At 40.7% G+C, this 27251-nt stretch overlaps 1 protein-coding gene across 1 annotated transcript in view; it reads right to left on the reverse strand.

The window, feature by feature from the left end:
• Positions 1-27251, reverse strand: part of LMNTD1 (lamin tail domain containing 1) — a 442143-nt gene that overhangs the window by 129337 nt on the left and 285555 nt on the right. Inside the window, exons 9-10 of the transcript XR_009521169.1 lie at positions 12620-12721; positions 11245-11296 (exon numbers count right to left, since the gene is read on the reverse strand). The gene's annotated coding sequence lies outside the window, so the exon portion shown is untranslated. The remainder of the gene's footprint in view (positions 1-11244; positions 11297-12619; positions 12722-27251) is intronic.

Genomic DNA, 27251 nt, shown 5'->3' on the forward strand with positions numbered 1-27251 from the left:
TCAAGAGAGGGACAAAATATAGAGTCCTAAAAGAATTGGAGATCTCAAATTTGGGGATTCCATTAGCAGTATTAGGGCCTTGAATATTTTAAGCTCTAGATTTGAGTCCATGTCTCACTTTTCCCAGCAATGATCTGAGTACCTGACACATAGAGGGTCCTATTCAATCTATATTCATTTAAAGAAAATGGCTGATGTACTGGTATATGCATATGTAATCTACATCTATCAGGCCTAGTTATAGGTAAATTAAAATATTATGGTTTTCTTGAAGCTTTTAGTTTTTCAGGGTTTCCCTCTTCTTTCAAAAATCTTCCTAATACTTAATATGCTTTATATTTCTTCATAGCTGCTATTACCATCTGATATTATTTATGGGTTTAACCTGTTTGGTTTTGGCCTGTTTCCACCACAAGAATGTGAGTCCAGGTAGTAATTTTGTCCATTTATTCAAACATTGTGTCAGGTACTGAAATAGTACCTGGTATGTAGTGTGCACTCAATAAGTACTTGTTGATTGGTGAGGGAATGGATTTTCATCCACACGTTATTACTGACCCAGTATTTCCCACCAGGGAGAGGGCAACAAGGCCAAGTGAAGGGACTCAGAGTCCAGTCAGGACAACCAAGAGATCACTGCCCAGCTACCAGCAGGTCACAGATGGCATACTATGTGCCTTGAGCCTAGCTCCCTTATTTAGTGCCCAAATTTGTTTTGCAGTGTAGTTCTTATTACTGTACCTGTATTCCAACCATTCGAGAGCATAAAGGCATTGATTTTTTATTTTAAAATAAAAATAATACTAATAAAATGTTCTATTTCCTTCTGCTCAATAATCAGGCAGACCAGAGAAACTCTAGTCTTCAACTGACAAACTGTTGGCATAGTAACAATAACAAGCTTGATTTCTTAGGGAAGGTGAAAAACTATTTTCGGTTCTTCTAATTAGGGAACAGTCTCTTGTTTTTAATGTTTCCATTTATTTGGGTGCGGAGAAAAAAAAGACTATCTTATCCTTTAAAAACTTAGTGGCCCATCATTATAATTGTTTTGATGTTTAATTTTCCCACAAAGACTTTTTTAGAGAAGGTAATTTTTCTCAGCAAGTGGAAGATATAGCATCACCTTCATTCTATGTGATCAGCTTTATTTCCATTTTACAGATGAATAAAGAGAAGTATCACATTATGGGTGATCTATCTCGGCTCAAAATGAAAATGACTGACTCAAATGATTAGAATTGTAATCAAAGTAGATCCAATTAGAATCCAAAGATGATTTTAAAGTTCTGCAAACTCTTCTCCTTTTACATTTGGTTTGGTTTTCCATTGACTCTATAAATAAGGAGATTCAACACAGACACCTATTAGTGAGATGAATGACAAATGGAGAGTTGTAAGTGATTATGGATAGGGTGAGCATTCATCGATGTTTGGGGCAAATTGGGTTATTTTAGACTAAACGCTGTTTTGGGAAATTATGTATAAAGTTTTTGCAAGGGGGCACTTTCTGGAACATATTTTGTACTCTAAAATGCAGGCAGATTCTAATAATCAGTGATTTTTTTTCCAATATATGTATGAGGTAGTACACAGCACAAAATAATACTAAAATTGCTTTTTTAATGAATGACCTTGAATAACATTGACTTTAATTATCACAATCTAATATTTATGATTTTCTTTTTTCGGGTTCAGTCTGCCTTTCCAGATATATTTTACACTTTTTGAGGGTATTGATCATGCCTTCTTCTTTATTTGTATGCAATAGTCAAGAAATGCTTATTAATTTATCACTTTCTCTAATAGAGAAAATGAAAGTAATCAAAATGTTTCATTTTTCTTGAAGAAGAATGTTTACTGAAAGATTATTAGTTCTACTCTAAAAATAAGGCACATTCATTTTAGAGAAATGGGAAATAATACAAAATAAAATTAAAATTTGCTATTTTTCCAACCTGGAAATAACTTACACTAATAACATTTAATTTACTTAATTTTTCTTGGTGTATGTAAAATATGCCCTTTAAAAGAAATCGAAACCACGATTGCCATCTTGCTTTGTATCCAGCTCCATTCATTTGATAAAAGTTAAACATTTTCCATTTAGGTACAATTAGCACAATATAAAAGCAAGGAATGAAAATAGAACACCTTATATTTTAAATTAGCATGAATCACAAACGTGCAATGTTCCTTCTAAAATGTATTTTTAAAACCACTCAGCTATTATTAAATTCTAATGCAGTAAATAGAATGCCCGAAGCCCTGCTCTTAAGTACATACAAAAAAAGGATGATCTTCAGGTCTTGGTGTGCATTTCCAGGTTCTATCCCCCTATTCTTCCCACTTCAGTTGCAGCTTGTCCTCTGTCAAGGAGGCCCAATCATGAGGAAGTGGCATTGAGCAGCTCAACCCTTCCCATCATTTCCTTTCATCAATCCATATGTGCAGCTACCTGCTGTATCCCCAAATACAACGCTGCTTCTCAGTTTCTTTGAGCCCTTCGTTTCAACACATCACAGGACAGAGCCCTAGTCAGAATCATGGGCATCACCAATGCAATAGCTCTTGCCCATATCGCTGTATCTTCTCTTTCAGTGTATTAGTTTTCAGGAGTCATAGCATTTCGTGTTTTGGGGTTGGTTTATTTATTTGTTCTATGTTTAAAGCAAAAGCTTTCATGTGCTTTAAAGTAATGAAATGACTGAATCACTCCTTATAAGCTATGAAAAAAAATCTTCAGTTTATAAAAGAAGGTAATATTTTATTGCATTATTTTATTTCTAAAAAAAATCATTTAGTTTTCCAACAAATCTGTAATATAAAAAATGGAATAGAAGTTAGTGGCTTAAAAATAAAAGAGCCGTTTTTTGTTTTTCTTAGCACTTTTAAATTGCATATCAATTTAGCATATCAGACAGAAAGTGAAACATTTGATCTTATTGTTGGCTGACCAACCATCTATGTTTGCCTGGTACTACCCCAGGCTAGTGGTGGTTTCAGAGGCACTGAAAGTCACATGTCCAGGGGAAACTCCTCAGTCCCAGAAAAGCCAGGATAGTTGGTCACCCTAAGTCTTGTTCCGTGAGATACGTTATATTTATCAGACCACTGATGTTCATGATGCTGGCGGTATTTTCTAGGGAGTGAAAAATAGTTTAAACAAATCAAACTTTTGCCCATTTTATGGTCTAATTTCTGTCAAGTCTAACAATAGGCTATTGTGGTCATTCTGGGAGATGTTTTCAGCCCTCTACATTTCTTACAAGAATATATGGTCTGAAAAACTGTTTAATTGCCCAAAAGTCCATATGTTGATGCATGCATCCAATAGCAATTGGATAAAACTGCAAGGACTCCATTTTCCATTGCCCTTTCGTTTCCGGCTACTTTTAGCTCTGAACAGAACAAAAGCCCCGACAATTCCAAACTTTATGTCTTTCAGACGTGACTTTTTTCCCCCAAATCTTTAGCACTGCGGTCTCTACTAAAGCTAACATTTCCTGTAGTTCTCCAGAGATGCTTCTCTGCACCAAAGCAAGGCATCCACTGAGAGGCCCGAGAAAGAGCACCCTAACTGGTGGTACCACACTTGTGAACACCTGCCATCCTTCTGCCTATTGGACGAAAATAATCTACCCCTGGAAGCCTCCCTCTCTCTCCCTCTCTCACTTTTTTAGCAGATTTTGCTAGCAATCTGTCCTCAAGCTGACCTTACGTCAGTGCTCTTTTGTTAACACTGCAATGTGGTGACTGCCTCTTCAATTCATCCTGGGGTTGAAGACTGTACGTCACATAATTGTCAACATCTTGATGCACGGTCATATTTTGTTAATATGAAAATTCATCACTGTTCCCACACTGGGCACAGAAACATTTCATAACATCTGGGAAAAAAAGGTTTTATGAGAAGAAAAAAAAAATACTGACACTTTCTTTTCAGCTTGTACTAGTTTATAACTTGCACCCAGGAAACTCCAATGTTAATGCTCATTGCTCGAGCATCTGGAAAATGGAAGCTCATTGTTTTTGGTAAATTTCGCCCATATCCTATAATGTCATTTGTAAATTTGGGAGGCACTGGGACATTTTTTTATCCTGATAAAAATATCAAAGACCAATTTTTTTTTTAAGTCACTAGGTACAGTTTTGAATTTAAATAGAGACCAAGATTTGAATGGTGATTAACATAATTACTGTGGGACCATATTTTATTTTTAGAAAATATTTCAAGAGAAAACCTATATCACTAAAAGACATTTTGGAATTTGTTTTGTATCTAAGATTAAAGAGGCATAATTTTAATGCACCAATATAATAGAAGATAAATGGAACGTTGTTTTGAAATATTATTTTTAAAAAGAACTCTCAGACATCCATTGTAAATAACTAGATTCCTTAAAATTTGTCAGTTTATAAATATTACGTGAGGATTATGTTGGCTCCATATACCTCTTTGAGGGTTTGAATTTTCTCTGGAATATTGGTGGTAGATGCATAAAGAAGGAATATATATTATATCAAGTTGTAACAAGAAAGGCAATGTGGCCTCATATTTCATCTTCTGGACTTTCTAATCAGTTAGATATAGATATAAGTTTCAGCTCTGCCACTGACTACGTGGGCCACTTTGGACAAATTACCAAAACTCTTTAAGCCTTGGTTTTCTCATTTGTAAAATGGGGAGGCTCTTACGAGAATTAGATAAAATAAGGTACAAACAGCACTTAACACAATGTCTGGCGTGTGTTAAGTACTCAGTAAACGATAGACACTATTACTAGTTTCATTAATTACCAGAGATACTGGGATGCTCAATGAAAGCAACATTTTTGAAGCTGTCTTAGGCTTCTGTCTCTCCAAAGAATGCCCTACCCGGACTTATGATGGTGGACAGCCCAACCAGAGTTCCAGGTACATACAAATGTCTTTTTATCCAAGAAACCCTCCCGGATCCCCTCAACTATATGTGAACATTTACTCTTTTACATGCCCCATTCTTATCAGTTGCCTAAAGTAAAGTCCCCAAATATACAGAGGCATTGGTATTTACAGTTCTTTGTGTTCTTACCACCCTGGGGGCAGGGGTTTTGTTTTCCTCATCTTTGTGTTCCCCATCCTCTAAGCTCCTAAGGTCTAAGATAGATGAATGTAGGCAACTAGAAGTCCAAGCAGCATATGATATGAGCAGAGAAAGTAGTGTAAACAAAGCTGTCAATGTTCAGAAGAGGGAGGGGTGGTAACTTGTGGCGGAGGTGATAAGAAAAGATCTGTCTGGAGGAAGTAGCTTTGAAGTGGGACAGAAAGGCTTAAGAGGATTTCAAAGGAGAAAAATAGAGAGAAGGCAACTTCATGAAAAAACAAGCGAACGACAAAGAACAAGTCAGTTTGATCAGAGCAAGTTGAGTGTGTGATGGGTGGGAGATAATCCCCAAAGGGAAGCTATAGTATGATTGCAGAGAACCCTAGAGGACAGGAAAAGGAGGCTGGATTTTATTTGGGGGTCAATGGGGAGTTGCCGAAGCTTTGAGAGCAGAAAGTGATTCAGAGAAGAGATGCCAGCTGCTCCCATCGTGACCTTCCAACTCTGTACTCATCCAAACTCATATAAACTTGCTAAATATCTCCAAATTATCTGTCCCATATGTGTCTTTGAGACACAGCCATGCCACATACTAAGTCTTGAAAGTATGTAAGCTAGCAGTCAACCACAGCTCTTGTTTCTGCAATAGAAAGTAAGTTTCTGTTCTAGTTAAGAGCAGGGGTTTGGGAGTAAAAGGTCCTGGATTCAAATCCTACCTCTGTCAGTTACTAAAGAGTGATCTCAAATTACTTAACCACTCTAAGGCATAGTTTCCTCACCTCTAGATTAGGTAATTATATTAACTCATAGGGTTATTGTGAAGTTTAAATGCCATGCATGTAAAGAACTTAGCAGAGACTATAGAAACTGCTCACATGACTCTACCATGATCATCATTTTTCCATCTCATCTCTCTGGTTCTTTAAGTCCCTGGTTTTCTTTGGCCTCCAGCTTTTTTCTTTTCTTTTCTTTTTTAACATCTTTATTGGAGTATAATTGCTTTACAATGGTGTGTTAGTTTCTGCTTTTTAACAAAGTGAATCAGCTATACATATACATACATCCCCATATCTCCTCCCTCTTGCCTCTCCCTCCCACCCTCCCTATCCCACCCCTCTAGGTGGTCACATATCACTGAGCTGATCGCCCTGTGCTATGTGGCTACTTCCCACTAGTTATCTGTTTTACACTTGGTAGTGTATATATGTCCATGCCACTCTCTCACTTCGTCCCAGCTTACCCTTCCCCCTCCCCGTGTCCTCAAGTCCGTTCTCTAGGTCTGCGTCTTTATTCCTGTCCTGCCCTTAGGTTCATCAGAGCCATTTCTTTTTATTTTTTTAGATTCCACATATATGTGTTAGCATATGGTGTTTGTTTTTCTCTTTCTGACTTACTTCACTCTGTATGACAGACTCTAGGTCCATCCACCTCACTACAGATAACTCAATTTCATTTCTTTTTATGGCTGAGTAATATTCCATTATATATATGTGCCACATCTTCTTTATCCATTCATCTGTCGATGGACACTTAGGTTGCTTCCATGTCCTGGCTATTGTAAATAGTGCTGCAGTGAACATTGTGGTACATGACTCTTTTTGAATTATGGTTTCCTCAGGGTATATGCCCAGTAGTGGGATTGCTGGGTCATATGGTAGTTCTACTTTTAGTTTTGTAAGGAACCTCCATACTGTTCTCTATAGTAGGCCTCCAGCTTTTGATACTGTTTCCGGTTCCCCATCATGTTTGACAATATGATTAGGCTCCCTCCTCTAGTATCAGGGGCATTGCAGGAAAGGCTGATCCACTTCAAATGGCTTAAGCCTGAAGACAGTGTAATAAAGGGACTGTTTACAGAGATAGGGACTGGGTAGAGAAAACAAGGGATGGTGGATTACCAATGAATGAGAAATCATGATCACCTTTAAGTTTAAAGTAGAAGAGGGACTAAAAAACTAAAAATAGAGCTACCATATGATCCAGCAATCCCGCTCCTGAGCATATATCCAGAGAAATTTGAAAAGATACATGCACCCCAATATTCATTGAAGCACTATTTACAATAGGCAGGACATGGAAGCAACCTAAATGTCCGTCGAAAGAGGAATGGATAAAGAAGATGTGGTATGTATATACAGTGGAATATTACTCGACCATTAAAAAGAATGAAATAATGCCATTTGCAGCAACATGGATGGACCTAGAGATTGTCATACTGAGTGAAGTAAGTCAGACAGAGAAAGACAAATATCATATGATATCACTTATATGTGGAATCTAAAACAATGGTACAAATGAACTTATTTACAAAACAGAAATAGAGTCACAGATGTAGTAAACAATCTTATGGTTACTGGGTGGGGGGAAGAAGGGGGAGGGATAAATTGGGAGACTGGAATTGACATATACACACTACTATATAAAATAGATAACTAATAAGGACCTACTGTATAGCACAGGGAACTCTACCCAATACTCTGTAATGACCTGTATGGGAAAAGAATCTAAAAAAGAGTGGATATATGTATATGTATAACTGATTCACTTTTCTGTACAGCAGAAACTAACACTAACATCATAAATCAACTATACTCCAATAAAAATTAATTAAAAATAAAATAAAATATGTGGCACATCTTAAAAAAATTTTTTTTTTAATTTTTAAAAAAAGTAGAAGAGGGACAAAGGTTTCTGGAGACAAGTGGTCACTAGAGCTGTGGCCTGGGAGGAATGCAGGTACCCCTGAACAACAGTGAGGCAGGGAGGGAGCTGTGTGTGTGCAGGGGAATAATCCAACCTCTTTCCCTGCTTTCCCTCCAGTGTCTTGCCAGTGCCTTCCATTGGCTGAACCCGGTTCGAAGCAAATCGATAAGAGAACCAGGTGATGCAGTCTACAGAGGCCAGTTTTCTGGGGCACAAGCAAGGCAGAGAAGACCAGAGAACAGATGGTGCACTGGGGCTGGGGCAAAATGTGTTGTTGCTTTCCAAATAAGGGGTAGAAGTGTTAGAAGGAACCAAAACATCTCAATGGAAGGTTACCACTGCCTCCACGACAGATGGAGGGAATGAAGCTCAGAGAGGTAGTGACTTGCCAATGTTATCAGCTAGAAGAAGGAACCAATTCAGAGCCCTAAATGGTGCCTCAGGCCTACTCCATTTCCCACTACGCTGCGCGGCTCCACTCAGAGTGATGGCTGAAATGACCTTGGTCTCGTCCAAGCAGTTTCTGCCCTGAGATAAGCCAAGGGTATGAAATCATATCTTGTTTTTTACCCCTGCTTCAGTTCCCTACGTTCTTGGTCTGAATCCATTCGTTGGGATTTTCCAAATAATCTTTCAGAGAGGGTTTCTTAAACATTAACTTTGAAAGTTATTGACATTAGGAAATTGGGTTCCCTCCTTTTTAGGGAGAGGGAAGGTTAGATTGAAGATATAAAGGCATCTGAAAGAAAGAGAGAGAAAGAAAAGCAAGAAAGAAAGAAAAAAGGAAGGAAGGAAGGAAGGAAGGAAGGAAGGAAGGAAGGAGGGGGGACTAACCAAATGCCTATCAACAACAGTAGAATGGAAAATTGTGGAATATCCACATAACGGAATATTATACAGGAAGGGAACTAAAACTGCATGCAAAAAAAGGAGTGAAATTCATAGATACAGTATTAATAGAAGGCAGTATTAATAGAACCCATTTGTAAGATTTCAAAAGCAGGCAAAAATAATCTATGGTGTTAGAAGATAGGATCGTGGTTATCTTAGGGGCTGGGAAATGGAAAGGGGTTTCTGTGTTGTTAATAATTTTCTGCGTTTTGTCTATTTGTTTGTTTTAGTTTATTTGTTTAATCTGGGTGGTGGTTGTACAGGTGTGGTCATTTTGTGAAAATTCATTGAACTGCCCGTTATGAATTGTGCCCTTTTCTTTATTTTTTAATTTGTTTTTTAACATCTTTTTTTTTATTAGTCATCATTTTATACACATCAGTGTATACATGTCAATCCCAATCGCCCAATTCAGCACACCACCGCCACCACCCGCCGCTGCTTTCCCCCCTTGGTGTCCATACATGTGCCTTTTTCTATATACACAGACATACAATTTCAGGTAGCCAGTTGCATTAGTCAGTTTTGGTGCAGTAAAAATCAATCTTCCAAAGTCTCTGTGGCTTTCCACACAGTTTTCTCTTTGTGCTATGCAGAATTCTAAGAAGGCCCCCATGGTCTCCATCCCTTGGTGTTACTCCTGTGATTGTGTTACCTTACATGGAAAAGGGATTTTGCAGATTGTGCTGGGCTCCCCGCCCTCCAGGTCCAGCCCCTGCGTGTTCCTCTGTCCTGACGCTGGCCCTTCCTGCCCAGCTCCTTCCCACACCATCCAGGGTCCCCAGGAGCACCACACCAGACCCCCTTACGGAGCTGGCAGCTGCACAGGCTCTGGCCCTGCTGGCTTCCTTGGGACCTCCTCTTTATGAATCAGCTGACTTGAAGATAAGGAGATTATCTGGGTGGAACTAACCTAATTCCATGAACCCTTTAAAAGCAGTGTCTTCTGGTCAGAGACTTGACAGGAGGGAGATTCAGAGTGCCATTACTGGCTTGAGGATGAAAGATGACACACTGAAAAGACCTGAGAACAGCCCCTAGGAACTGAGAGCAACCCCTGGCCCACAGCCAGCAAGAAAAGAGGACCTCAGTCCTACAACCACAAGGAAATAAGTTCTGTCAATGACCAGTGAGCTCGGAAGAGAACTCCAAACCCCAGTGAGGACAGCAGCTGACACCTTGATCTCAGCCCAGTGAGACGCTGAGCACGGTATCCGATAGTCCCATGCCCACACATCTGACCTACAGAAGCTGTGAGATGATACATTGTGGTTTTAAGGTGCTAAGTTTGTGGTAATTTGTTTGCAACAATAGAAAACGAACGCACATTTGTTCACATTTTGGCGGCTTTGTGTTGGCAGCTGCTGAGACCCTGCTCAGCTCTGCTCCACGAGTCTTCACATTCTGGGACCCATATTGAAGGAGCTTCCATATTTGGGACATTCATATGACAGAGGGAAAAGAGCAAGTGAGATCACAAAAGCCCATGATGCCTCTTAAAGTATGTAGTGTTCATCACATCTGCTCACACTCCAATGGCCAAAGCAGGCCATACAACCAGGACCAAAGGTGATGGGGCAGGATGTATAATCTTCTTACAGAAAAGGGGAGATTGAATAATATTAAAAAACAATGCAATCTATCACCATGGGCTGTTATAACTGTGGCCTAATTGGAAAGAGCAGAGTCTTTGGTGTCAGAAAGTCTTGAGTATGAATCTTGGGACCACCACCTTACTGGCTGTGTGACCATGGGGAAGTTAGGAAATTCCTCTGAGCCTTGGTCTCTTAAATGGTAAATACCTATCTCACAGGGTTGGTGTGAATGTTAAATGTACCAATATGATGCCTGGTAGACACTCTAATATGTGTTGATAAATATTAGCCTGAGACTCTTACCTCAGGGATTAACCAGAATGCAATTCTTCCAAAGGGAGAAGTCAGGGAAAGGAAGCCACATCTAAACACACCTCCTTTCCCCCATTTTCCTAATAAAACTAATGCAGAGTCCAAAATATATACTTCCTTTATACACTATATCTCTTTGAATGTTGTAGTAACAAATGGCTTAAAGGGAATATAACATTACTCTTCTGAATGGAATTGTTGAACGCAATCAATATCAGAGGTGGAATTACTTTATAATTACCTTTCTAAACTGATGATTCACTTTAACAGCTATTTTTTGCCTTATGAAAATGTTGTCATAAAGCCACAGTTATTACAGTTGGAAAACTGACAAATCAAACAGTCAATAATACTTTGTCCTCAGACCATTTAGACTTTCTTTTTAACTTGCCCAGGTAGTTTTAAACACTATTTCAGGTTTCTAGTTCACAATTATCTCTTTTAAAGTAACTATTGATATTATTAGTTGTTATTTTTTAAGCCCCAATCCATTATTTGGGGTTTTAACTTTTTTTAATCACATAAAAAATAACCATCTCTCTCTCTCTCTCTCTCTCTCTCTCTCTCTCACACACACACACACACACACACACACACACACAGAGTTAGTACACTTTCTTCAGCAGAAGAAAAAAGTCACGTCTCGCAAAAACTTACCAGATGAAGACAACTGCAGTCAACATTTTGGTGTGTCTTCCAATTTTTCTTCCTGAATAGATAAATACATAGACTTTATGACTGTATACATGTACACATATATAGTATATGTTTGTATTTCTGTGTATTTACATATATTTCTTTCACAAAAATGGGGTTATATATTATATTCTATTTTTAACCTGCTTTTCCATGTAGTTATATTCATATATACCATTGCTTTAATGATTTTGTTTAATGATTTTTTAAAATTTATTTTTGGTTGTGTTGGGTCTTCATTGCTGCAAGCGGGCTTTCTCTAGTTGCTGCGAGCATTGTGGTGTGTGGGCTTCTCATTGCAGCTTTTGTAGCTCATTGTAGCTTCTCTTGTTGTGGAGCATGGGCTCTAGGCACGTGGCTTCAGTAGTTGTAGCGCATGGGTTCAGTAGTTGTGGCTCACGGGCTTAGTTGCTCCGCGGCATGTGGGATCTTCCCGGACCAGGGATCGAACCCATGTCCCCTGCATTGGCAGGCGGATTCTTAACCACTGTGCCACCAGGGAAGTCCCAATGATTTTATATTTATTTTTCAACCAGTATCTTACTATTGAATATTTAGATTATTTGTTAATTTTCTATTATCTACTCTCTGAAACAGAGCTTCCACTAGCCCATATATATGAATTAGAGGAAGTCAGGGTGTAAGGCTTGCTGGCCAAGGAACCTGCCTGATTTCAGCCCTACTCACCCCTCTGATCAGATCCCATATATGACAGCTCTGCTCTTAAATTTCCAAATGTATACTGGAAATGTTAGAGAACAATAAACATAGAATCTCTCTCAGAATGGATGAGCCTTTTCTTGAAATTTCCAGCCATTCTGTATTATCAAGAGTTGCCATATGATATGTAACAGTATCCACATCTTGGTTTATTACCTGCCCCTTCTATGACTTGTCTTTATTGACCTGTTAATTTGTCTGTGAAAGGGCATCAGAAGTGATTAAAGTGCTAAGACTTTACAGGTCAGAGATGCATAGAGCACCCCCCCACCCCGCTTCCAGTGTCATCACAAAGGTGCTCATGATTAAAGCACTCAGGTGATGTCTCTTTTTATTTTGAAAACAAAAATGGAAAAAGAGAGCCTTGTGTTCTGATTCTTCTTTTGCTTCAGACCTAGAAAATGATTGCTCATAAAGTCCCCAAAAGAACTGGCAATAATGACTCTCGAGAGCCCTGAATGAAGCCATTGTTATAGAAACATGACTGCCTTTATGGGTGAAACAATTACATTTTTTTATACCACATGGAATTAAATGGAAGTCTCCATCTGCCTCTGTTAAGAGCTCCCTTTGGAGAGACTGGTAGCCAGTTAGCCAGAAGCCAGTGGACACTGACCTCTAGCCCAGACCCCTGGTCCCAGCCTTCCGTTGTCTCCTCCTGGGCTCCGACCGCAGCTCTTCTCATGCAAGTGCTATTGTTGGTGTCTTCAGAGAGAAGCTGTTAAAGGAAAGGGAAGTTTATTTGCAAGTGGGTAGGAAAATGTTCCAACAAAAGAATGAAATGATTAGCTTCCTTCTATATATCAGCACCAGCCCTGTTGCCACATCTTCAGGCTGTAGTGAGTGAGGAAAACAATGACATTCCTGATGCAAGGCAGAGTCACCTGCAGCCACTGACCAATCACAGGTAAGGCCACCCTCTTCTTTACCCTGGGAGAGGGTGGGAGGTGGGAAGACTGCAAATTTATCCTAGTGTATTTCTCATCTTATTAAAATCTTTTAAAATGGGAACGATTCTTTTTTATATGTATATTTTTATTGGAGTATAGTTGATTTACAATGCTGTGTTAATTAATGCTGTACAGCAAAATGACTCAGTTATACACATATAGACATTCTTTTTTTATATTCTTTTCCATTATGGTTTATCACAGGAGATTGGATATAGTTCCCTGTGCTATACAGTAGGACCTGGTTGTTTATCCATTCTAAATGTAATAGTTTGCATCTACCAACCCCAAACTCCCAGTCCATCCCTCTCCCTCCTGCCCACCACTTGCCCACAAGTCTGTTCTCTATGTCTATGAGTCTGTTTCTGTTTTGTAGATAGGTTCGTTTGTGCCATATTTTAGATTTAAAATGGGAACCATTCTTGAATGGAGGGACTATGTAAAATGACAAGCCCTAAGGGGCCTAATTCTTTTTAACATGATATGATATGACCCTTTAAAAGTAGAAGGTTGAGAGATTTGTGGGGTTAGCTGATCATTAATTTTTCCTGTGTGTGAGGTATAACTATGGCTCAAGAAAGTCTAGAAAGCTTACCACCAGGCTATTGTGGTGAGCCTGAGGTCTGACAGGAATCTCAAGGCTCTGAGAGAAGGCTTCTTAACCTGATCTGTGCTGTATTATTTTGGAGGGGAGATCATGGGTTGCCCATTTCTTATAGACAATTTGACATTGTAGACAATTAGGAAATATGATCAGACAAATGGACGATTGGAAAAACGTGTACAGCAGAAGGATAAAAAGAGAACATCTGGGCATGCCCTTCGTTAGCTATAAGTTAGCTGATAGCTTTGTCCAAGAGATGGATGATGGGGCTTCAATAAAGGGATGAGGCTTCCTCATTTTTGCCTGAGGAGAGACTTGAAGAAAGGGAGCTGGTGGGTTTGCTGAAGAGCTGGGAATGTCTGCATGAAAAACGGCTGCCACAAGTGAAGGAAAAAAGTGTTTATTTAAACAATGGAGGTAGTGGGATGTGGAGAGGGACAAGAGTTAGAGGAGTGAGAAGGGAGAAGAAAAGGCAGAAGACATAAGAAAGATTTGCATTTTGAGGTCTTTCACAAACTCCCTGGCTTCTTACCTTTCTATGTTGTCTCAGGTCTAACACTAAATAACACCGCCCTTAGAAAGCTTCCTGCTCCCAGCCTGAGTTAGATGCCCTCATCGGGGCTCTTGGAGCTCCCGGTGTCCCCTCTTATTTCAAAGGACTGCAATGGCCTAAGTTGGTTTATCTGAGTGTCCAGTGGACTCTGAGCCTCGTGAACTCAGTGATGTGCCCGCTTTGCTCCCTGCTGTGGTCTAGGCATGGGGAACGATGCCTGGTGCATAGTTATTGTTCAAAAAGTACGTTGGATGAATACATTGCAGGGGGGAGGGTGCAGAGATCATAAGCAGAGAGGAGAGGCTGATTAGAGAGGAGCAGGTTCATGGGGATGGCCGGAGTCCACAGGTAGAGAACTGACACAGTCTGGGAACTTAGAGAAGCACCGCAGAAGGAATGGGTAGCAAAAGATGGAGCTTCAGCGGTGAGCAGGCGTGATCGCTAAAGGGCCCTTTAAACCATGTGAGAGAGATTAGAATTAATGTCGAGGGCAGTGTGGAGACACATGAACAGGGGAGTTGGGAAGCCATGTGATTAAATTTGCATGCTTAGAAAGAGGAATTTTGCTGCAGCCTGTAGAACAGATTCGAGAGGGGCCAGCATGGAGGCAGGGAACCCGTTTAGAGACTGCTGCAGAAATCGATGGGAGATATCATCGTGGGTTGAACCATAACAGTGCAGAAAGGATGGAAAAAGTGGTGGAATTTAAGAAATATTTCAAAAGTAGAATTGACAACCTTGATATTGATTTGGGAATAAAGAAGAAAGAGAAGTCAAGACTGGTATCTTTGTTTCAGGCTTGAGTAACTGGATGATCAGTGGTACCATTCGCTAGGGAAAAAAAAAGAGAGAAAGGAGTATTTGTTTGCATTTTTGTAAATTCAGTCCCAGGCAGGTTGAAGTCGATGTGTATGTGGAATATTCGAGAGGCGGCTAGATAAGCGCACCTTGAGAGCTCAGGTGATGAATGGGGCTGGAGAATCAGAGCTGGTGGTCGTGGACATAGAGGTGGTAAGGAAAGCCATGGAAATTGATGAGGTTGCTTACAGGAGGGCATAGAGGGAGGAGACAAGAAGACTCAGGACTCTGAAGAACAGACACACTTTTTGTTTTTTGTTTTTTTTGGTGGTACGCGGGCCTCTCACTGTTGTGGCCTCTCCCGTTGCAGAGCACAGGCTCCGGACGTGCAGGCTCAGTGGCCGTGGCTCATAGGCCCAGCTGCTCTGCGGCATGTGGGATCTTCCCGGACCCGGGCACGAACCCGTATCCCCTGCATTGGCAGGCAGACTCTTAACCACTGCGCCACTAGGGAAGCCCCAGACACACTTTTTAAAAGGCAGGAGAAAGGAGCCTAAAAAGAACAATATGATGAAGTAGCCTGTGAGATAAAGAAGGGTCACAGAAGCTGAGGGGAAGATTTATTTCTAGTAGAAGAAGTGGTCTAAATATCAAAGTCTACAAGGAATTAGGTTGACAACGGAGGCACATCTATCAAATGTAGCACCAGGGCAGTAATTGGCAACCTTGATGCAAACAGCTTCAGTAATAAGTTTGGGGGCAGAAGCCGTATTACACTGGGTTGAGAAGTGAACAGGAAGTAACAACTTGAATACAGCGAGTGTGGACAAATATTTCAAGAAGTTTGACAGTAAAGGGGCAAGTATGCTTACAGTTTTCAAGGTCCTTAATCATTCAACCTTTATAGGAAGAAATAATGGGCAACAGTGGCCTAAGGAAGAGCAAAGAGCAAAACAGATCCCCCAGAGCAAAAGAGATCACTCCAAAACCTTGAGGTGGTGGTCCCCCAGACAGAAAGTGGGGGAAAGTGAGTTTGCTGGGAAAGTTCCATTTTATTTTATTTTTTTTTTAATTTATTTATTTATTTTTGGCTGCGTTGGGTCTTCGTTGCTGCACGCGGGCTTTCCTTTCTCTAGTTGCCGCGAGCAGGGATTACTCTTTGTTGCGGTGCGCGGGCTTCTCACTGCGGTGGCTTCTCTTGTTGTGGAGCACGGGCTCTAGGCGCGGGGGTTTCAGTAGTTGTGGCTCGTGCGCTCTAGAGCACGGGTTCAGTAGTTGTGGTGCACAGGCTTAGTTGCTCTGCGGGATGTGGGATCTTCCCGGACAAGGCCTGAAACCCGTGTCCCCTGCATTGGCAGGCAGATTCTTAACCACTGCGCCACCAGGGAAGTCCCGGGAAAGTTCTATTTTAAACTCTGGTGTGTTGGATGGTGTTTTGCCATGGAAGATACACAACGGCAATGGGAAAGAGAAGAGTGGAACTGACAGAGGTGCCCTATCTGAGATGGACACTTACAGAGTTCTCTGCAGTAGTGGCAGCCGAGACAGCCCACAGGAGTAAGACTCCCAGGGAAAGAATGTGAATGAGAGGGACAAAAGATGGAGGACAGTCACGACAGCCGTCCATTGATATTTGTCACCTAGGAACTAGATATTTTTCCTTACTGGACAACTGGATAAGGAAAGTCAAGTCATCATTTCTATGCAGACTTTTTAACCTTTACTGAATTATCTTATGTATAAGGGAAATCTAAACTGCTTATTTCAAGACAAGTTAACCCTCCCCCACCTCCACCCCCAGACTATAATTGTGCAATACTCTTGACTTTACAACTTGAAGTGTATTCAGCAAAATGGATTCAGATGCTTTCAGCATTTTCTGTAATATGTAATTTCTATGAACAATATATTTCTCACCATCAAATACTATTTTCTATAATAGGTAAATTGATGAGGAATGCAAATATGAAGTTCACCCCAGCCTCTCTCAGGATGAATGCTGAAAGGTGTCATGTGTTTGGGCAACAGCCAGGGTGTGAGTGATGAGGTTAAAGGACGTGGTGAAGTGCTGTGTTAAGAAGCCGAAGCTAAAAAGGGGGGTGGAAATCAGATCCCTGCAGGTCTTTAATATTCTGCTAAGTAATTTTAGCTTCATTATGTAGACAATGGAAAGGCGTTGAGTTATTGTGAGTAGAGGAGTGAGAGGCTTAGATCTGAGTTTTAAGAAGGTAATGGTGGTAATTAGTAGGCTCCTAGAAATATTTGTTAACTGAATGGAGAAAATGATGACTGAAGACTAGGGGATCAGCTAAAACGTGCTGTTACTATTCGGGAGATAATGGGAGATACGGTGGAAGGTCTCCCATTAAATGAAGTCAGGGACTGAATTTGATCAGTCATTTGCTTGAACAAGTAGGGAATTAAGAAAAGATATATACACTTTCCTCAGAGATTATATTTTTAACCTAAGACATATATGAGTACACTCATCCAGCAATTGTATAACAGAGTGCCAAGGCCCTTCCTCTGAGTATAAGTTTGCTAATTGGAATTGTATCATTTTTCTTACGTGAGTCACACTCATGTTTCCATTTCTCTAAATTGCAGCAAAGAGCAGAGTGCAGAATCTTAAAGACATGTTTACAAACTTTTCCCAATCATGTTTGGTTCACCTTTCTCATACTTATTTGAATTATAATATTTTCAGCCACTCAGTCTCACCAAGTCTTCCCAAAGAATTACAACTTAGTTTGCATAGGAACAGCTCTCTTTCACACTCAGGTTTCATTGGTTTACATAATATTTAATTAAATGCTGTAACATATTGAAAAGTACAACTGCATTGACTGGCTTGTGAACAAGATACAACTGTTTCTTGGTAAACATACAACTAAATTGATGGGAGCAGGAAAGTTTAGTGCAGCAGACAATCTCCTACTAGTCTCCAGTGATGAGTGTGAAAGAGGATCGGAAAGGGCTGTTAATGAGGGGATTTGGCTAATTGGGGATCTGCTAACAGAGCTTCCACTGTGATGATGTGAGCTCGAGCAACAGCAGTGGAAAAAGACAGGACAGGACAAACTGAAAAGACATCAAGACACCAGCTTGGAAATAAACAGGCTAGAGTTCAAACTGTGACTTTATCACTTAGCTGTGAGCCCCAAAGTTTCTTTTTTCTTACATATGAAACAAGAATAATGCAGTGCAGTGAAAGATTGATTGGGAAAACGCAGCTAATGTACTTAGCAATGTGTCTGACACAAGTAAGGAATCAGTATGATATTATCAGCAGAATTTTATGTTGAATTGAGGAAAGTGAAGCCTCAGAGATGATTCCCTATGGTCTACCTTGCCTGAATAAAAGATAATAGGATTAAAAATGTAATACCACTAACTGAAACAGGAAAACCAAGAGAAGAAATAAGAGAATGGAACATGTTTTCAGGCTGAGGGGAGGGAGCAGTAGCAAGAGAAATTTTTTTAAAAAATTAGAAATCAAGAGTGGCTTTCTCTGTTGTATGAAATTGTAGGTGGTTTTTGCATTCATCTTTGTTCCTTTCTGTATCTTCCAAATTTTCTACTTTGAGTGTATAAATACTGGACTCAGAGAAAAACACTATTTCCTTCAACATGAGATATGAGATTGGGGATAGTCTAAGAGACAATGTTCCAGAAAAAGTGGAATGGGGTGGTATGGGAACACAGGTGGAGAAAAAAAGCTTAGGAAGGGGACAGGGACATTTCTCCCACTGAGGAAAGAAAGAAAAGAGAACAAATGAAGGTTTAGAGAAGTTTTAAAGTGGACGTAAGAAAATTTGAGGAAAATCACATCATTTGGCCTCTACATTTTTTTTTTTTTTTTGCAGTACGCAGGCCTGTCACCGCTGCGGCCCCTCCCACTGCGGAGCACAGGCCCCGGACGCGCAGGCCCAGCGGCCATGGCTCATGGGCCCAGCCGCTCAGCGGCATGCGGGATCCTCCCGGACCGGGGCACGAACCCGTGTCCCCTGCATCGGCAGGTGGACTCTCAACCACTGCACCACCAGGGAAGCCCTGGCCTCTACATTTTTAAGTAAATTAAGAGGCAAGGTAGTTTGCTAAAACTGAGGAGGGAAGATAGAACTGGAAATATGGAAAGAGTAAAAATGGTTTTAAAACTTCATATGAGGAACAAAAAAAGATTTAATTTGAAATTAACACAAATCTTTCCAAAAAGCCAGGAGGCGCAGCTGAGGGTGAATAATACGCGTGAGTTGTGGAGCCAGAGGCCCAATTATCTCCGTTGCCACAGTTGACTGTGTGCGAACGGCGGCGGCAGTTCGAACTGGCCAGGCAGGTGTGGGAGAGTCACGGGTGCGGAAACCTGGGGGAACCCTCACTCCACCAAGCCTGTTCTTCTTCCTCATCTCTCGCAGGCAACTGCCACTGTGCCCTCTGTTGCTTTTCACAGAAACCTTGGACTCATGCTAGATTCCTCTCTCTCTTTTATGAACCCCCATCTAAACAGTGCCCAAGTCCTGCCCACTTTTCCTCCTAACACTTCTCCACCTTCACTGTCACCACAGTTGCCACTGTCATCCTCTTGCCCTAACTATTGCCTTGGCCTCTAACTGCTCTCCCACATCTGCTCCTGCCTCCTCAGTTCCATTCTTTGCATTGTCCTTGTCTTTAAAAAAACACATCAGGTATTGTTTCACCCTTTTAAGACCCTTAAAAGGCTTCTGATTTCTCTTAGAATAAGGAGCAAAGTTCTCAATACAGCTCACCAGGTCATTATGATCCGGTCCCTGTGACATCCCAGACTCACCTGGCAGAGACCCTCCTCTAGCTCTCTATTCTCTGGGCACATGGACCTTCTCTTTGCTCCTCAAAAACATGGAGACAATAAAGTGACCAACAGAGACAGAGATGGGGGCGGGCTCTCGTATAATCAGATGCTATGGATTTCATAAGGAAGAGAAAAATAAAGAAAATTAAATTACATTTTAAAATACCAAACGAAGACCGAGCACTGACCCAAAGGGTTTGAATAATTTAAACTAGTAAGAAAAACGGTGATGTTTACGTATTGATTGGCTTTCCCTTACACCCTCCACCCTGGCTACCCAGTGCTTAGGGACTTGTGGGGAAGTTCAGATCTGTTTTAGGGAATAAAACCCAGATGCTTCACAGACACCAGACCCTCCAAGACAATTGTCTCTGAGCACTTTCCTTGGACGTCCCAAAGGCATCTCAACACCAGCAACTCCCTCCTCCCCATCTACCCCCATCCATCTCCATAAGCCAACCAGGACAGCCAAGCAGAGCTGTCCTGGTTCCTCCCACACCTGAGCCTACAGACATGGCCCTGCAGTCCTCTCTCAGCCAGGCTCTCAGCTTGTCTGGATTTGGCATCTGTCCCCAGCCTAATTCCCTGTTCCAGTCCCCCCTCCCATCCATCCTCCTCTCAGATACTGGGCTGGTCCTTCTAAAATATCAACTTGCTCCCATCACTCTCAGGATGAAAAAGAAAAAGAAGAGGAAGTAGTAGAATGTAAGAAAAAAAATATGCTGACATTGACCCCAAGGAGTAGGGAGGGAAAAAGGAATGACCTCCATTTGAAAGTATTGTGATTCAAGTGGGCTTATCAGCAAAAAGCCAAATTTTAGTTGGTTGTACTCTTAGATTTTCATTCATTTAATCAGATAATATCATAAGTTCAATACTTCTCTAAATATCTGTGAAATGTCTGAGGCATTGAAGACAATGCATACTAGTTAGTACAAAAGGGCAGACTCTTTCTGAAATGAGCCACAAATTTCTGCAAAGCTCAAGTTATCTTCCACACAAAAATGTCAGAAAAAATTCTCAGGCCTTTTGTTTCATGAGAGTAGTATAACACTTAGGATGGTCACTGAAGAAAACAATCCCTTGGAAACTGGTTGAAACACATTTCCCCACTCGGTGGGCGACTCAACCCTTGTTCAGCAGGGCCACAGGGACAAGTTATTGCTGCCTCAAGACCACATTATACAAACTGGGTGATCAAAGTCCTCTTTTCTAGTGGGCAGAGGGCTTAAAAAACCATATCTCTCAAACAGCACGTTTGTTTAGCAAAGAGCCTTAGGTGCAGGGACCATGGGAAGGGAGCCTCTTTCTGACTTCTTTATGTAAATGCCAAAACACTTTCCAAATGTTATGAACTTGAACTGCTGTTTTTTGACAAGTGAACAGTGGTTTTCAGGCAGCTCCTCAAATTACAGTCCCAGACCTGGTAAATAAAGGCATTCAGGAGTTGTCTAGAATCTCAGGCTGCACATATCATTTGTCTAAGCAGATGATTGATATCCCAGCCTGAGCCTAAACTGGGTTCAGACATCCTGGATGTGTACAAAGGGATATCCCAAAGCGTCTTTTGGAGAACTCAGAACTGTCTTGTTTTTCAAATAAAAAAATTTAAATTGAAGTATAGTTGACATACAACATTATATTAGTTTCAAGTGCACAACGGAGTGATTTGACATTTATATACATTACAAATTGATCACAACAGTGTAAGTCCAGTAACTATCTTTCACCTTACAAAGTTATTACAGTATTATTGACTATATTCCCTATGCTTTACCTTATATCCCCATGACTTATTTATTTTATGACTGGAAGTTTGTACCTCTTAATCCTCCCCATGTATTTTGCCCAACCCCCATTCCCCTCCCCTCTGGTGATCACCAGTTTGTTCTCTGTATCTATGAGTCTGTTTCTACTTTGTTTTGTTTGTTTGCTTTGTTTCTTAGATTCTACATATAAGTGAAATAGTATGGTACTTATCTTTCTCTGACTTATTTCACTTAGCATAATACCGTCCAGGTCCACTCACATTATCACGTTATCGCAAATGGCAAGATTTCATTCTTTTTATGGCTGAGTACTATTGCATTTTATATATATTTTATATATACATATTTTTCTTTATCCATTCATCCATCGATGAATACTTAGGTTGCTTCCATACCTTGGCTATTGTAAATAATGCTGCAGTGGACATAGGGGTGCATATCTTTTCAAATTAGTATTTTCATTTTCTTTGGATAAATATCCAGTAGTAGAATTGCTGGATCATAGGGAAGTTCTATTTTTAATTTTTTGAGGATCCTCTATACTGTTTCCAGAAACATATCTGCAGTTAGAATATAGGAATGATTCTCAGTACAGTTTGGTAGCTGTCTTCTGCTCAGCGTCATGAATCATAACTGGATGAAGGAGGTGAAGGAGGGGGTTGGAGAGGTAGAGAGAGGCGTTGGAAGCTTGATTTGGCTTTTAAGACACCACGACCCAGAGGGTAGTGGGGACATCCCCTCTCCCCTCACTCCAGACCTTCATGCAGCTTTAGCACCACAAGAGGACTTTAATGACATCACCCAGTGTGAGATGGACGACTGGGAGCCATCCGGAGCCACATGTGGCCAGAGGGGACTTGTCGGGAACTTCACAGTAGACTGTGAGCCATACTTGTTGTAGAGGGTCATTTCAGGGAGAGTAAAGTCTAAGATAATTCATAAATTTCTGGCCTGGGGACTTCCCTGGCGGTCCAGTGGGTAGGACTCCAGGCTCTCACTGCCAAGGGCCAGGGTTCAATCCCTGGTCGGGGAACAAAGATCCCACAAGCCACACGGCGCAGCCAAAAAAGAAAAAAGAGAGAGAGGCTTTAAGCATAACTTTCTGGCCTGGCCAACTGATAAGTGTTGGGTGGTGGTGCCACTTCCTGAAAGAGAGAACAAAAGAGAAGCCGATGATGGCCAGTTCAGTTTGGGAGATGTCAAGTTTGAGATGACTGAAATCTCCCAGGGAAGGTGTCAATAAGGCAGTTCAGAGCTTTAGAGAAAGTCTTGGGTAGAGCTATAAATTTAGTGCCATGGGTTTAGAGATGTCATGTGAAGTAATGGCTATTGAGGAGATGGTCCAGAGAAAGTACATGAGGAGAGCCCAAAAGACAGCAAAACCCTAACATTATCCATATTAAAAAGAGTAGCAAAAAGTGCGCTTAATAGAATAATAATTGAATAACAGGGTAAGCCCAGGGGTGTAGGAAGGAGATCTGGGAAAGTTGCTATCCAAAGAAATCCCACTTATAACTTAATCTACAGAGTCGTTTTTGGAAAATGATACCACTTCTTTGTTTCTAGATCTTCCCTTTCAGAGAAACTGACCATAGAGTATTAAATCTGAAATTGGACTTTCAAGTAAAAGAAATAATTGTTAGGACTGCTTTAAAGATATAAATCAGTGAGTAGTTAAGCCAGGAAATAATAAACAGTCATTAGCGGAAGCATAGCAATGTAAGTCCTAGAAACTTTTATTTCTTTTTAAAAATTGATTGTCCAGTAAGACACCAATAGCATATAGACCCACATTAATTGGTGCTTATAAAGTGATTAATCTCTATTTCCCCTCCAGTCATTTGAAATGTTCTATAAGATGCCCTACTGAAAAAAGGTAATATTTTAACAGGGACTTTACAAGGGCTTTCATTTTGCAAAGTTTTAGAGTGTGGTGGCACCCTTCTTGGCATCATAATTCAACACCAGCCTACTTCAAATCAGATGTTTATATGTAGGTTCAGAAGATATGCAGGACCATGAACTCCAAGACTGAAATTACAGAGTGTAACTCTTTCATTTTTTAACTGGAAAATAAACAGACCACTACCTTCTTTGTAAAAGAGGTCCTACATGATAAATAATAAGGAGGACAGCTTTGCCAAGTCCCCCCCCTTTTTTTATCACCTTTTCTAGAGAGTTTGTAGGTGACCAGTTGCAATGCATTTTGTAGTGAGAAGCTGTATTATTTCAAATATCCTCTGTAATCCTTTACAATAATTAAATGCTTATTCCTGCTATAGGTAAATAAGTCTATTCCACAGATTTCTGCCTGTAATCTAGAAGCTTATAGTGAGTGTCTTTTTTTGCTTCTGAAATTCTATACAGCTGACACATGTGCCATATTTAAACTCAGATTCTGCTATCTCTCCTCCTACTCCTGGTGAAATCATTATGCCCTCAGTTGATATTTCTCATTTTCCCTTTAATAAAACCACAGTGAATCTTTGTGTATGCCTCCTATATAACAAAACCCTCAAGAATCAAATAGGTTCAAATTTGTCATGATTTCAACATGGTGAACTTCATTTACAGTTGTTCTGGACATAACACACCTGGCTGGAATATACTTAGTCTGGATTCTACATTCATTTTAAATTCAATTTTAAATTGACAGAGGAATGGATAAAGATGTGGTACATGTATACAATGGAGTATCACTGAGCCATTAAAAAGAATGAAAAAATACCATTTGCAACAACATGGATAGACCTGGAGATGATCATACTAAGTGAAGTAAGTCAGACAGAGAAAGACAAATATCATATAATATCACCTATATGCTGAATCTTAAAAAAAATGATACAAATGAACTTATTTGCAAAACAGACTCACAGACTCACAGACTTAGAGAATGAACATTTCTTCTTTCTTTAAGAATAAAGCAACCACTTACATTTGCCCTGATGTGAGATGACTTGGAGCTCCTGCCCAAGTCCCACATTCTCCAAGCCTTTCTCTATGAGAAATCCTACCCAGAGCAAGCATCTGTTCTCCAGAAGAACTTAAAAGGGATGTTGAAGAGGGTAACGCATGCAAACACAGTATTAATGGGTGTTCCACATACATTTCTCACAAATTGAGTGGGTTGAAGACTACCGTGACTTCAAAGTTGGTTTCTCTGCTTAATTCCCAGAAGTTCCAAGTCATCCGTAATTGAATGAGCAGTCGCTGCACCTGACAATTAGTTGACCCTATTTCCTCTTTTCTTGTCTGCCACTGGCTGGTTCTAATGATCTTCCCATCTATAGGTTCAATCTTGCCCTTCTCAGGCAGGAAGTATTTAAAAAGCCTGGGGCCCTTGATCTCTTCACAGTCATGAGAAGTTTGATATTAAATGTCTTGAAGGGATAGGTATAGCGGATTCACTTTGTTATAAAGCAGAAACTGGATTAGGAGCCAAGATGGCGGAGTAGAAGGACTTGCTCTCTCTCTCTCTTGCGAGAACACCAGAATCACAACTAGCTGCTGGACAATCATTGACAGGAAGACACTGGAACCCACCAAAAAAGATACCCCAATTCCAAAGATGAAGGAGAAGCCACAATGAGATGCAAGGAGGGGCGAAATCACAGTAAAATCAAATCCCATAACTGCTGGGTTGGTGACTCACAGAAGGGAGAACACTTATACCACAGAAGTCCACGCACTGGAGTGAAGGTTCTGACCCACATCAGGCTTCCCAACCTGGGGGTCAGGCAACGGAAGGAGGAAGTCCTAGAGAATCAGACTTTGAAGGCTACTGAGATTTGATTGCAGGACTTCGACAGAACTGGGGGAAACAGACCACTCTTGGAGGGCACACACAAAGTAGTGTGCACATCAGGACCCAGGGGAAGGAGCAGTGACCCCAGGGGAGACTGAACCAGACCTACCTGCTAGTTGGAGGGTCTCCTGCAGACGCGGGGGGTTGCTGTGGCTCACCATGGGGGCAAGGACACTGGCAGCAGAAGTTCTGGGAAGTACTCCTTGGCGTGAGCCCTCCAAGAATCCACAATTAGCCCCACCAAAGAGCCCAGGTAGTTTCCAGTGTTGGGTTGCCTCAGGCGAAACAACCAACAGGGAGGGAACCAAGCCCCACCCATCAACAGTCAAGTGGATTAAAGATTTACTGAGCTCTACCCACCAGAGCAACAGTCAGCTCTACCCACCACCACTCCCTTCCACCAGGAAACTTGCATAGGCCCCTTAGATAGCCTCATCCACCAGAGGGCAAACAGCAGAAGCAAGAAGAACTACAACCCTGCAGCCTGTGGAACAAAAACCACATTCACAGAAAGATAGACAAGATGAAAAGGCAGAGGGCTATGTACCAGATGAAGGAACAAGATAAAACCCCAGAAAAACAACTAAATGAAGTGCAGATAGGCAACCATCCAGAAAAAGAATTCAGAATAATGAGAGTGAAGATGATCCAGGACCTCGGAAAAAGGATGGAGAAAAGATTGAGAAGATGCAAGAAATGTTTAACATAAAGACCTAGAAGAATTAAAGAACAAACAAACAGAGATGAACAATACAATAACTGAAATGAAAACTACACTAGAAGGAATCAATAGCAGAATAACTGAGGCAGAAGAACAGATAAGTGACCTGGAAGACAGAATGTTGGAATTCACTGCTGCGGAACAGAGTAAAGAAAAAAGAATGAAAAGAAATGAAGACAGCCTAAGAGACCTCTGGGACAACATTAAACGCAACAACATTCGCATTATACAGGTCCCAGAAGGAGAAGAGAGAGAGAAAGGAGCCGAGAAAATATTTGAAGAGATTATAGTCGAAAACTTCCCTAACATGGGAAAGGAAGTAGCCACCCAAGTCCAGGAAGTGCAGAGAGTCCCATACAGGATAAACCTAAGGAGAAACACACCAAGACACATAGTAATCAAATTGGCAAAAATTAAAGACAAAGAAAAATTACTGAAAGCAGCAAGGGAAAAACGACAAATAACATACAAGGGAACTCCAATAAGGTTAACAGCTGATTTCTCAGCAGAAACTCTACAAGCCAGAAGGGAATGGCATGATATACTTAAAGTGATGAAAGGGAAGAACTTACAACCAAGATTACTCTACCCAGAAAGGATATCATTCAGATTCGATGGAGAAATCAAAAGCTTTACAGACAAGCAAAAGCTAAGAGAATTCAGCACCACCAAACCAGCTCTACAACAAATGCTAAAGGAACTTCTCTAGTGGGAAACACAAGAGAAGGAAAGGACCTACAAAAAGAAACCCAAAACAATTAAGAAAATGATAATAGGAACATACATATCAATAATTACCTTAAACATCAATGGATTAAATGATCCAACCAAAATACACAGGCTTCCTGAATGAATACAAAAACAAGACCCATCTATATGCTGTCTACAAGAGACCCACTTCAGATCTAGGGACACATACAGACTGAAAGTGAGGGGATGGAAAAAGTATTCCATGAAAATGGAAATCAAAAGAAAGCTGGAGTAGCAATACTCAAACAGATAAAATAGATTTTAAAATAAAGACTGTTACAAGAGACAAGGAAGGACAGTCCACAATGATCAAGGGATCACTCTAAGAAGAAGATATAACAATTATAAATATATATGCATCCAACATAGGAGCACCTCAATATATAAGGCAACTGCTAACAGCTATAAAAGAGGAAATCGACAGTAACACAATAATAGTGGAGGACTTTAACACCCCACTTACACCAATG

This window comes from Delphinus delphis, chromosome 11 (genome assembly GCF_949987515.2).
Source record: "Delphinus delphis chromosome 11, mDelDel1.2, whole genome shotgun sequence".
Taxonomy (NCBI): Eukaryota; Metazoa; Chordata; class Mammalia; order Artiodactyla; family Delphinidae; genus Delphinus; species Delphinus delphis.